We start from the raw sequence: 12555 nt of genomic DNA, 5'->3' as shown, positions 1-12555 counted from the left end.
ACAGCTACCGGTCAGTCGGTAATCAATTTGGAGTGGGCAAACCTACTGTGGGGGCTGCTGTGATGCAAGTAACCAATGCAATCATTGAGCTGCTGCTGTCAAAGGTAGTGACTCTGGGAAATGTGCAGGTCATACTGGATGGCTTTGCAGCAATGGGATTCCCTAACTGTGGTGGGGCTATCGACGGAACCCATATCCCTATCTTGGGACCAGACCACCAGGGCAGCCAGTACATAAACTGCAAGGGGTACTTTTCAATGGTGCTGCAAGCACTGATGGATCACAAGGGACATTTCACCAACATCAGTGTGGGATGGCCGGGAAAGATTCATGACGCTTGCGTCTTCAGGAACTCTGGTCTGTTTAAATGGCTGCAGGAAGGGATTTACTTCCCAGACCAGAAAATAGTTGTTGGGGATATTGAAATGCCTATCCTTGTTATCCTTGGGGACCCAGCCTACCCCTTAATGCCATGGCTCATGAAGCCGTACACAGGCAGCCTGGACAGTAGTCAGGAGCTGTTCAACTACAGGCTGAGCAAGTGCAGAATGGTGGTAGAATGTGCATTTGGACGTTTAAAGGGTCACTGGCGCAGTTTACTGACTCGCTCAGACCTCAGCGAAACCCATATTCCCATTGTTATTGCTGCTTGCTATGTGCTCCACAATCTCTTGTGAGAGTAAAGGGGAGACGTTTATGGCGGGGTGGGAGGTTGATGCAAATTGCCTGGCTGCTGAATACAAGCAGCCAGACACGAGGGCAGTTAGAAGAGCACAGCTGGGCACGCTGCGCATCAGAGAAGCTTTGAAAGCCAGTTTCATGACTGGCCAGGGTACTGTGTGTCACTTCTGTTTGTTTCTCCTCGATGAAACCCTGCCCCCTTGGTTGCCTCTAAATTCCCTGTAAGCCACCTGCCCTCCCCCCTTCGATCACAGCTTGCTTGCAAAGGAAATAAAGTCACTATCTTTTAAAAACCATGTATTCTTTATTAATTGATTATAAAAATAGGGAGATAACTCACAAGGTAGCCTGGGTAGGGTGTGGGAGGAGGGTAGGAGGGAAGGAAAAGGCCACATCAAAACTTCTTGAATGCCAGCCTTCTGTTGTTTGGGCTGTCCACTGGGGTGGAGTGGTTGGGTGCCCGAAGCCTCCCCCCACCTGCGTTCTTGGGCGTCTGGGTTAGGAGGCGATGGAACTTAGGGAGGAGGGAGGGCGGTTACGCAGGGGCTGCAGCGGCAGTCCGTGATCCTGCTGCCGTTCATGAACCTCCACCAGATGCCGGAGCATGTCCGTTTGATCCCTCAGTAGCCCCAGCGTGGCCTCCTGCCTCCTCTGATCTTCCTGCCGCCACCTCTCATCTCGATCATCCCTCCTGTCCTCACGTTCATCGGCCACTTTTCTGTACTGTGCTACTGTGTCCCTCCACACATTCTGCTGAGCTCTGTCAGTGCCGGACGACTGCATGAGCTCAGAGAACATTTCATCGCGCGTGCGTTTTTTTCGCCACCTTATCTGAGAGAGCCTTTGGGACGGAGGAGGGAGGCCTGAAACATTTGCAGCTGCTAGAGGGAAAAAAAGGGAGTGAAGTATTTAAAAAGATACATTTTTACAGAACAATGGCTATACTCTTTCACAGTGAACAACACTATTCACATTACGTAGCACATGTGATTTTGGTACAAGGTTGCATTATGCATCTTATGTTGAGTGCCTGAGGCTTTGGTGTTAGAGATCACACACGCAGTTCCGGGCAACAGAATTCGGCTTGCAGGCGGCCATGGTAAGCCATAGTCTTTCGTCTTCTGTAACCTTCATAACAGCAGCGCCCTCCTCACCCATACCAAGCAAAGCACATTGAGTTGGCCATTTAGTGCTATGGTTTTCCTGTTAATGTGCAGCAGCAGAAACCAAACTAACCCTCCCCCACAATTCAGTTCTCTGGGATGATTGCTTTAGCCCTCACCCCACCACGTGGCTGGTATCAGGGAAGATCCCTGCTAGCCAAAAGCAAACAGTTCAGCGCCAATGCCCTCCCCCCACCACGTGGCTAACTGTGGGAAGAATTTCTTTTCAGCCACAGGCAAACAGCCCAGTAGGAATGGCCACCTCTGAATGTCCCCTTAATTAAATTCCCCTATTTCAACCATGTTACCATGAACGATATCACTCTCCTGAGGATAACACAGAAAGATAAAGAATGGATGTTGCTTGAATGCCAGCAAACACCAGGACCATACGCTGCCATGTAATGATACCAGATTACTTGCTACTAGCATAGCGTGGTAAAGTGTCCTACCATGGAGGATGGAATAAAGCTGCTCTCCCCAGAAACCTTCTGCAAAGGCTTTTAGAGTACCTCCAGGAGAGCTTCATGGAGATGTCCCTGGAGGATTTCCGCTCCATCCCCAGACACGTTAACAGACTTTTCCAGTACCTGTACTGGCCACGAATGCATCCCAAGTCCTCAGGGCTACTTAATCATTAAAAAACGCTTGCTTTTAGAACATGTATTATATTTTAAAAGGTACACTCACCAGAAGTCCCTTCTCCAGCTTCATTGGGTTGGGAGGGTATTTCAGTCAGGGTGATAAAAAGATCCTGGCTGTCGGGGAGAACGGTGTGCTGTGTGTTTTCCTCAAGCTCGTCGTCCTCCTCCTCATCTTCCTCGTCCACAAAATCCTCAGGCATGGCAAAGAGTACCCCATCATCGGAGTCCACGGACAGGAGTTGGGTAGTGGTGGCGGCCCCCCCTAGAGTTGCATGCATCTCAGTGTAGAAGCGGCTTGTCTGGGGCTCTGTCCCGGAGTGTCCGTTTGATTCTTTGGTTTTCTGGTATGCTTGTCTGAGCTCCTTAAGTTTCACACAGCACTGTGTTGCGTCCCTGCTGTACCCTCTGTCCCTCATGGCCTCAGAGATTTTTTGAAATGTTTTGGCATTTTGTCTTTTGGAACGTAGTTCTGATAGCGCGGATTCCTCTCCCCATACAGCGATCAGATCCAGTACCTCCCATTCGGTCCATGCTGGAGCTCTTTTTTGATTCTGGGACTGCATGGTCACCTGTGCTGATGAGCTCGCCTGGCCAAACAGGAAATGAGATTCGAAAGCTCCCGGGGCTTTTCCTGTACACCTGGCCAGTGCATTCGAGTTCAGAGTTCTGTCCAGAGCGGTCACAGTGGTGCACTGTGGGATAGCTCCCGGAGGCCAATACCTTCGAGTTGCATCCACACTAATCCTAATTCGAAACGGCGATGTCGATTTCAGTACTAATCCCCTCATCGGGGAGGAGTACAGAAATCAGTTTTAAGAGCCCTTTATGTCAAAAAAAATGGCTTTGTTGTGTGGACGGGTGCAGGGTTAATTCAATTTAACACTGCTAAATCCGACAAACTCGTAGTGTAGACCTATCCTTGTAGGGGCAGAGTTAGTTGTGCGGCAGGTTTTCTGTGTGTTTGTTCTCTCCAGTAATGTTCCGGTAAGGAATATCATAGAAGATTAGGGTTGGAAGGGACCTTAGTCCAACCTCATGCTCAAAGCAGGACCAGTCCTCAACTAAATCATCCCAGCCAGGGCTTTGTCAAGTCTGACCTTAAAAACCTCTAAGGAAGGAGATTCTACCACCTTCCTAGGTAACCCATTCCAGTGCTTCACCACCTTCCTAATGAAAAAGTTTTTCCTAATATCCAACCTAAACCTCCCCCACTGCAACTTGAGACCATTACTCCTTGTTCTCTCATCTGCCACCACTGAGAGCAGTCTAGAGCCATCCTCTTTGGAACCCCCTTTCAGGTAGTTGAAAGCAGCTATCAAATCCCCCCTCATTCTTCTCTTCCGCAGACTAAATAATCTCAGTTCCCTCAGCCTCTCCTCATAAGTCATGTGTTCCAGCCCCCTAATCATTTTTGTTGTCCTCTGCTGGATTCTTTCCAATTTTTCCACATCCTCCTTGTAGTGTGGGGCCCAAAACTGGACACAGTACTCCAGATGAGGCCTCACCAATGCCGAATAGAGGGGAACGATCACGTCCCTCAATCTGCTGGCAATGCCCCTACATATACATCCCAAAATGCCATTGGCCTTCTTGGCAACAAGGGCACACTGTTGACTCATATCCAGCTTCTCGTCCACTGTAACCCCTAGGTCCTTTTCTGCAGAACTGCTGCCTAGCCACTTGGTCCTTAGTCTGTACCAGTGCATGGGATTCTTCCGTCCTAAGTGCAGGACTCTGCACTTGTCCTTGTTGAACCTCATCAGATTTCTTTTGGCCCAATCCTCTAATTTGTCTAGGTCCCTCTGTATCATATCCCTACCCTCCAGAGTATCTACCACTCCTCCTAGTTTAGTGCCATCTGCAAACTTGCTGATGACACTAAATATGATGAGGAGTGGAGAGCCGTAGCTTTGCATCATGGTTTTCCAGTGTGCAAGTGCTGGGTATTAAACTCTCGTGTTCAGGAGCTCAGTGCAGAGGCACCTGCAACCCCTAAGCGCTGTGCTAACAAAGTGCTTTGTGTTTTAATATGTACCCATGAGAGGGAGAGAGAACCTTCCCTCTAAAGTACTCCCTTACCCAGTGCTTTGTAAGGAGAGTTAGGGGAGAGGATGGTCTTGTGGTTAGAGCCCAGGAATGGGAGGCGGGAGCCTTGGGCTGACATTCTGTGCTGCAGCTGGGGGAGAGAGGAACAAGGTGGCTGGAGAGGTTGCCAGCGCAACTTAGACAGCGCTAGGGGCCTGTCGAAGTTATAGGAGGCTGCCCAGAATCTCCACAGCACTGTGGGCTGCGGCCCTGCCCTCAGTGTACCCTTATGCCAAGGCTTATGGGGGTGGGGGGTGGGGTCTTCAGAGGGCCTTATGGCTGTATTGCGCAGTGAATCCTCCTGTGGCAGGAGACAGGTCTTTTAGGGGCCCTTTATGCCTCTCAGACCCTTTTATGAGGTGTAAAGAGGCTAGAACAGGCTCATCCCTGGTTTTAAATCATGGATGTGCCACTGACTTGCTGTATTATCTTAGGTATAATCTCCCTGTGCTTCATCCTCCCCTGTCTTTAAATGGGGCAAATAATCCTTATCCCTCCCCCCCCATAGGAGTTTTGTGAGTCTTACTTTGCCAGTGTTTGTGAAATGCTTTCAGATCCTCAGGTAGCAGTGTAGGTGTGATTATCATCATAACGCTTTGCCGCGCTGAAAGCTGCAGCGCTGAGAACATGGCACATAGAAACAGACGAGGGAAAAGGAAAAGAAGTGAACTGCCGAAGTGGGGAAGTACGTGGTTTCTTAAAATGTGAGGACACAGTGAAATTTATTAAAAACAATTAATAGCTGCTTGGACCAAGGATCTAAACCGAAACCTTGGGGAGAGGGGAAATTAAATGGCTTAAGATTGTTATTTTATTGCTTACCTTTAAAAAACAAAAAAAATCTGCTAAATGCAAATAAGAAGACTAGGGAGAGGGAGGAGATGGGAGGCATGCAGGGAAAAGTGAGTGGGATCTAGGTTTTGCATCGTTCGCTGAATTACTGGCAGGTCTTTTGTAACATCTGTTAAAAATAAAACAAACATTCATTTCCATTTCTTGCTGCCTGAGATGGGTTCTGCAAAAATTTCAACCTGTCCAGGAATTTATCTGGAAAGTTCCCCTCCCTCCCTTCATGCCTCTTCTTTTCCAGGGGAGATTTCCTTCCTGGATTTCCCAGGGGCTCCATTAGCCCCACATTAAAGCCTTTTACTCCACTCTAGACTCTCCGTTGAAGTAAAAGGAATTCTAATAAACCACTGGGAGAACTCTGCTATTCAGTCTTTCCATGGAAACGAGGTACTGACTCAGAACAGAACTCCACTCAAGGAAGCCTGGGTCAAGGCAGAAGGAGACCAAGGAGGAATGGAGAGATGGTTTCCATTATAACAGACCCTTTGAGACAAATAATCACTCCTCCCCCACCAATGCAGCCCTTCTGGGAGAAGGGGACCTGGTTGTGCTAAGTGGACAGGCTGTGGTCACAGGAGGTTGGATCATTAGCTGAGTGTGTGACAACGATTGTAAGGCTCATAAAGACAGCTGATTACCATATGTAAGGGTGTCTGCTCTCCCAAGGCGTATAGATACGGCCTGATGCGCCGCTCACTTATCATGGTGTAAATCCGGAGTAACCCCATTCAAGTCAGTGGTGTACAACCGGCGTAAGTGAGAGGAGCGTCAGGCCCGTAGCCTTTTACATCCCATCCTGCGCACTCTCAGGTGAATGACTGGGGAGGAGCCAGTGATCACAGTGTATGTCAGCAGCAGTGGCATAAGGAACTGCAGAAGGGAAGTCCTGGAAACTAAATTTAGATCATTCTGGTGAGGACTGTTGAAGTCCAAAGCCTCTACAGTGGCTTCCTCTGATGCGCTTCTGGTTCCTTGTAGCCCCAGCTAGGCTGAAGCTGGAGTGCAGGATCTGAGTTGATTAGACATAGGGGAATGTCTTTGAGGAAGGGACAGGTTGTGCAGAAAGTCTCCACTGGAATCCAATGAGAGCTTGGCTGCTGACAAATGAAGAAAATTAAAGTTATTTAAATGAGAAGCAAGTGCTGAGGCGTACTCATGCTGGACAAGGAAATCTGCTATGGATGGCAGAGAAATAAGGCAGTGACTATGGTTGGAGGACAGTGTCCAGGGGGAGCCATCCAATAAGGTAACGGTTTGGCAAAAAGAGTTGTGGGAAATGGGCAGATTGTTACAAATAAAGATGACAAAGGGTGATAGAGCAGTGTGAGAGGCTTAAATGCAAAAGGGGAAGTTGTACCAGCCTGCACGGGAAGAAGACTTGGACGTTATCTGGCATTTCTGAAATATGTGATGAGAATAACCCTTGGGCTGATGTAATTCCTAGCTCTCCAGGAAAGATAGGTTTGGACACATAGGTGTGTGTATTAGAGCTACACAAATGAGGCCATGTAGTCTGTTGGGGGGAGGGGGGGATGTGTAGTCATGAGGCTGAATCCCTGTAGGTATAATTTGCAGGTCACGAAAATAGTGAGTTGTGCCTTCAGCCTCTGGATCAGAACATGGGTGGTGAAAACCGAGTGCTGTGAGAAGTCACGGAGTGAACAAACTCCAGTCAAAACAGTAAAAATGGGTGCCTTTAGCTAACTGAATATAAACGGAATGTCACATGAGGACATGATTTGGAGAAACAGTTTCTCAAGATAATGAGTTATTGGTTCATGGAACAGCTTGTTCTGGAAGAGGAGAGATGATTCTTGACCTAATTCTGAGTCATGCACAGGAGTTGGGCCAAGAACTAAGGTGTGACTGGGCCACAGATAACAGTGACCACAGATAATTAAGTTCCAACATCCTTGCAGATGCAATCATACCAAGAATTAATGCTGTGAGGATTTTTTTCAAAATGAGGAAGCTAGTGGAAAACAGCCTGTAGGACAAAGTTAGGAAATGAAAATCCATAGGCTTAGCTTGGAGACTGCATAAGATACTTGATTGGAGTCAGAAAAGGGCTGAATATTCCCTACAAATAAGAAATCAAAAGGACCAGAAGTAAACAGTACAGCAAGATGGCAAGGTACAAGGGTTGATTCAAGCCAAGTATCCCTCAGAAAACAGAAATCCAGACTGAGTAATGATAACAGAACAGAACGTAAACTTTGTGAGGTTAGGTGTAAACCGGCGTTGAAGAGGAAATGTGCAGAACAGAGCCTATGATTTAAAGAGAAATGATAAGAAATGAATCAAGTGGAATCAAAACTGTTCAGCTATGGGTCCTAGCCCCTCTGCTGCTAAGTGCTAAAGGAGATTTTCTTTCAGGTCCAGTGGTAGGAAGGGATTTGTGTTTTTTCGATTAAGAGGATCTGAGTGCGAGTTCTGCTACTGCCTTGAAGTTCTGACTGGCTGGGGTGTACAGCAGTGTGACACTTGTGAAGTCCTAAGTGACCACAGATTTGTTATAGTATATTATGTTAGGGAATACACCAGCCAAACTGGGTCTGGAGCTAGGAGAGAGCTTGGAGGAGGAGAAGACAGCTGGGAGAAGAACAGTGCCAAATTGGGTGAAGGAGGAGATATTTTGAATGACGATGGACTTCATGGAAGACGAATAGTCAAACCTTGGTTTTCTTATGAGGCTTGATCTTTATTTATTGTTTGACCTCTGAATATATACAAAAATTAATAGTGAAAAGAAGGCTCCTATGTACTCTACCCCATAATTCAACAACAGGGGGTTCCATGTGAAATTAAAAGCCAACAGACTGGAAATGGATCCCAGTGAATACTCTTTTTCATAATGTACGATTAACCCAGGAAACTTGCTGCCATGGGAGATCATTGAGGCGAGTAACTTAGTAAGGTTAAAAAAATTAGAGTAGCTTTTGCAGAAGGGGATATCAATCCTCATACTTCAGGGCATAGTCTGATCACCAGCTGGGGTCAGGCAGAAGTTCCCACTCTCCCCATGGGCAAGTATTACCCCAAGAACTGTATTAAGAGGGTTTTACAACCTCCTCCGGGGGCATCGAGCATGGGGCACTTGGAAGCAGAACACCTGGCTTTGCGGACCAGTGGTCTGCAGTGTCATGGTGATTCCTCTGGTTTTGAAACTTTTCATAGGGCCGCTGAGCTTCCTCTAGGCGAGGGGTAGGGCTCTTTGATTTCTTTTAACCTGGCAGTGCCTAACATCCTTGTTTTTCTCATGATTTTTCATTTAGAAGAGGTGCATAGGGAGGGATTGCTCTTTGTTAATGTTCCCCTTCCCTCGTTCCAAACACAAAACCTAAAACAACCATGCAAGGAGATTAGCTGCCGTCAGATCTAATTTGCCAGCCACCGTCCACCTAAATCCCAACAGATGCACAAAGCTTGGAGTCCGAGCTTCTGTATTTTTCCTGTCAGTCACTGCCTTGGCTGCAGCTGGCTACGCAGAACAGAGACAGCTGCAGGTGTGATTTGTTCTCATTTCTCCGCCCCCCTCTCTGCCTCGCTCTTTCTTTTCCCAGCTACCTTCCACGTCCACCTATCTGATCATTGCATTCAAAAATGAAACACAGCCTCAGACCCCAAGACTGTTCTGTATCTCTCTGATGCAGGCTTAGTTCAGAACTGGGATGTTTTGGTGGGTGGGTGTTTTTGTTTTTGTTTTTTTGTTGTTAATGTGACCACTTGAGACTGAGGAAAGAAAAATGAAAAACTATAAAGGAACCAGCAACCTCCTTCCTCCTTCCCTCTCTCCCCCCTCTAGAGGATTAAGCCAAAAAAAAAAAAAAGAAAAATAATAATGTCTGCAGCTTTCTGTTGACCCTGCATGATGGCATTTTTGCTCTGTGTGGTGCTTCTGTTGCTGATTGCTATTCCTGGCACAAACACACGCACACACTCACACACACACAAACCTCGCATAGATCACACAGGCAAGGCAAGGCAAGCCTGCCTACCACTCAGCAATCATAATAATAATAAAAAGACACACACTGTCACTAGCCCCTCTGCAGCTCTGGCCATCCTGCCCAACGACTGGACGCCTCTATCGAGAGATCGGACAAACCGCCCTCCCTCCGTTTCCTTCCCCGCCACCCCCAACCCTCACCTCTTCCCTAGCTCCACCAAAGCACCCTCCTGTCTGGTGTAGCAGCCTGCAGCCAAACCCCCCAACCACTCCTACCACTGGCATTAAATTTTCAGGCTGGATGCTGCTATAGGGCCGTTTCTAATTACCTTATATCCCCTAGTGGTCCATGAATAATGGCTACTGAAGGAGCTTAGAAGGGTTGCTGAGAAGGAAAGCAAAAAAAAAAAAAAAAAAAAAAGAATTGTGCTATTTCTCACTTTTTTTTTTCCTAAGGATCTAATCTGGCTACTGTGTTCTGGAAGAGGAGGAGGAGAGAGAGAGACAGCACGAGAGAGTGAAAGAGAGAGAGAGAGGAGAACAAGAAACATTGCAGGTATTGTTACAAGCTATATCTTTGTGCCTTTCTTTACTGGAGGGTCTGCAGAACGTTCTTTGGGAATTTGCAGCGCTTTCCCCTGATTTATTTTTCTCTCGTGTAACTTGCTGCCCTTTCCAATTGAGGCTACACCGTACGTTTCTGGCGTCGCAGAGTTTGTCTGTGTCCTGCTTGCAGTGTTTGGGGTTTGGTTTGTTTGTTTTTTTCTATAATTAAAAAAGGGGGTTGAATTTGTTGCAAATTTCAAGTGGCTTTATTGGTAACGGGTGTCTGAACAAAAGATACGAATATTTGTGTGTGTGTGTGTGTGTGTGTACGACAGAGATTTCTTCATTTTGCTAGTCTCAACCCCCACTTTTTGGAAGTTGAAATAATAATAAAAGCTGGAGTTTGTAGATGAATATGGGAGTGAGGTCTGTCAAGGAGGGTTTGTTTAGTGTTGGAGTTATTCATGTGCATGTTTTTCTACTTTAAAAAGTTCCAACACTGATGAGCCCCAATGTCCCACAATCATTGCTGTTGTCTTTGTGTGCAAACCCTGATTTGATTTGTTGTCTTTCGTTGATTTGGTGTGTATCAGGCGCGACTGCCAGAAAAAATTGTTCTAGCCGAGATATGAGTAATCCCAGGATTTGCACATCTGGCCGGGTGTTCGGAAACCCCCTCCGTGAGACTTTCACATGCTCTCCTGCTCCTCCTTTCCCATGGCAAATTTATACAAAAACCGTCCATTGTCATTAAAAAAACAACCCAAACAACCAACTCACAGCCCCCTTATAGAGATTTCACTTTTCAGAATGTGTGTGAGGGAGAGACGGAGCGAGCGAGCTTTTGTTTTAAATAAAGAAATGGCAATGATTGAAAACACATGAATAGGATGCAATGCAGAATGTGTGCGTATGGCGCGGGGGGTTGGAAAAGCGTTTATACTACAGAAGCAGTGCTTGAATGACCGGGTAGTACATGACAGCCGAGGGGGGCTGTCCATTCTCTATCATTACGGAGCAGTTCACGGGGGCTTGCGTTTGCGTGGAATGGAATTTGATTTTTGGAATGCAAAGAATGATTTTTGCAACTGTCGAGCTAGCAGAGGAAAACCGAACTGAAGTGGTACACGGAATCATATCCATTCAAACTTTACCAGCTGATATTATAACAAAGCCAGCTCACAGTAATTATAAATAAATAAATAAAATCCAGAAGAGAGAGAAATCATATGTGAAAATTAGGAAGCAAAAGTATAGCATGAGCCCATGGACTTTAGAATCATAGAATATCAGGGTTGGAAGGGACCTCAGGAGGTCATCTAGTCCAAACCCCTGCTCAAAAGCAGGACCCATCCCCAATTAAATCATCCCAGCCAGGGCTTTGTCAAGCCTGACCTTTGAAACCTTATCAGGCAGAGAAAGGTGGTGGCTGAGACACTAATACTGAGACCTTATCCAAGTGTGGCCACCGTTCTCCTGGATTTTATTTTTGTGCCGCAATAAAGATCTGTTAAGTGCTTGGGAGGGGTGACCTCCTTGGAGCACGTCTTTCAACATAAAAAAAACCCATTCCTGCAAGGCTCTGCCTGGCCCCCCCCTTGCTTGTTTTATTTGTTTGTTTCCAAGGGGAGCAGAGTCTGGGGGGGGAGGGGGTGTGAGCAGGGCGGGGAGAAAGCAGGGGGGCGGAGAGTCGATTTAAATTGGACTTAATGGATTCCCAGGGCAGCTCTTTTAGATGAAAGTCAAAATAAGAGCCCAAGTGAATCTCAGCAGACCTGTCTGCTGCATTAAAGATGCAGCGTTCCTCCTCTTTCGCCTCCCCCCTTTTTTTCTTTAAAAGGAGAAAATAAAAGTGTGTTAGCTGTACAGAAGAGAGTGGAGTTTCCAGGCCTATAATGAGAGCTCTAATTGAAGAACTTACAGCCTCTTGGGATAGTCTTTACTGATCACTGCTTTTGTTGTTCCTGCCTCAGTCTGGGTTGGGGTTTTCTTTTGGTGTGTGAGAGAGACGTGCTATTTTTAAACCCCCCCACTTTGACCCCTGGCAGGCAAGCTGCCCCTGTACACAGCCAGGGCATCTCCGCAGTGTAAGTGGCCCAAGTATGCAGGCAATCTGCAGTCTGGGTAGGCTTGGTGTTTTCTGATTGACGCACCACGTTCAGCTAAGAGACCCCCCCTGGTAAAATACCTCTGGGATTCAAAGGGTTAAAATTAGGCTCTCTCTTTCTCCCCCTTCCCCCCTCCCCGCCCCCGTGTCTGAGTATCCTTCGGGCTGCGTGGGACACTTAGGGCCAGGTTCTGATCTCAGTTATAGTGGTGTAAATACAGAGTATCGTCACTGAGGTCAGGGTAACTATGATGCGACTCAAGAGGGAAATTGACACGTACACCAGCTATATGCCCACAGCCTTGCCTCTACTGCTGTGCCTAGGGGACTGTAGGAGCTGGGACCCAAGTAGGAGCAAAGCTTCTATTGGGCACATAGGGTCGGATCCGCAGCCTCACCAAGTCTGCTTTTCCCCAGGGGAGCAGTGCAAAGCAGACTTAAAGTACTCCTAAGCCAGCTGAGGATTCCCCTTGCATTCAGGAATTCACCAGTGGCTTAGAGCTGGCATGGCCAACTGCCAGCATGGGAGGC

General features: G+C 47.2%; 1 protein-coding gene across 3 annotated transcripts in view; it reads left to right on the top strand.

Moving 5' to 3' along the window:
- Positions 1–12555, top strand: part of RAI1 (retinoic acid induced 1) — a 133776-nt gene that overhangs the window by 40430 nt on the left and 80791 nt on the right. For all 3 annotated transcript variants that reach the window (XR_012161085.2, XM_073361837.2, XM_073361838.2), the window contains exon 2: positions 9828–9927. The gene's annotated coding sequence lies outside the window, so the exon portion shown is untranslated. The remainder of the gene's footprint in view (positions 1–9827; positions 9928–12555) is intronic.

This window comes from Lepidochelys kempii, chromosome 10 (genome assembly GCF_965140285.1).
Source record: "Lepidochelys kempii isolate rLepKem1 chromosome 10, rLepKem1.hap1, whole genome shotgun sequence".
NCBI lineage: Eukaryota > Metazoa > Chordata > Testudines > Cheloniidae > Lepidochelys > Lepidochelys kempii.
Note: the sequence above shows the minus strand (reverse complement) of the source record. Positions and strands in the feature narration are given on the sequence as shown.